This window comes from Temnothorax longispinosus, chromosome 2 (assembly GCF_030848805.1).
Source record: "Temnothorax longispinosus isolate EJ_2023e chromosome 2, Tlon_JGU_v1, whole genome shotgun sequence".
In the NCBI taxonomy this organism is placed as follows: Eukaryota; Metazoa; Arthropoda; class Insecta; order Hymenoptera; family Formicidae; genus Temnothorax; species Temnothorax longispinosus.
In genome coordinates this window covers 1,062,234-1,063,148 of record NC_092359.1, presented here as the reverse complement: position 1 = coordinate 1,063,148, position 915 = coordinate 1,062,234, and positions in this window count along the sequence as shown.

Genomic DNA, 915 nt, shown 5'->3' with positions numbered 1-915 from the left:
TTTGTACAATTTACAACAGAATTTTTTTACTTTAACCACAATGTCAAGATTTGCGCAATAACTTCGTGCTATCAACGAAAAAAAAATTTTTTTTTTTTAATTAGTTTCGCGAATCGTAGCGCCATGTAGCGGAGAACCGTGATACTTGATCCCACGTGGTGTCGTCCCGCGTGCGGCGACGGCGACGATACCCGATACCGGAATCCGGATACCTCCGCCTCGAGCTCCGGCTCCGATTCGTTGGATTCGCCGAGCATTGTGTAGGGAAGCCGATTGAAAGGGAAATTCAATCTGCCGTTCGCAAAAGAGTCAAATAGTCGACACTTTTCAGGTGAGCGGTCACAATAAAATTGATTGCAATTGCCCGCTATTCCGTCTTGACATCTTCGTATTGAAATTTTGAGGTTATCCACGCTCCAAGACGGTGCGCCGCGATGTCGTGATATTTACGTAATGGTATATTTTCAGCGTACGTCGGCGAGCGGGATTCGCCGACAATGGATCCGGGCTTCCAAAGGAGAAAGAGGAAGGAGAGGCTGTACGACAAGATGCACAGGGGCGCCGTGAAAGTCTGCATGGGGGTGACGGTAATCGCCGGCCTCCTCATCGGCTACAAGGCGTACGAATACTTTCGATACATTCGTCCCTTGCAACTAGCGCAGAGCAAACTCACCACGGACGAGCTTCTGGTTGAGGGTAGGAACATAGAAGAATCTCCGGACATAAAATTGTCGACGTAGGGCAGACCGTCATGCGGTCGAGATAAATCTGTAAGCAATTCTTTTAATGTATGGGCAAGGGAAGTGGAAAAACATCGAATGACAGTCGACGCGGAGCAGTGTATTCGAGAGAATCAGAATATATATATAACTCGAATAATTATCAACTGTTAATGAACCTGTGTACATATATATA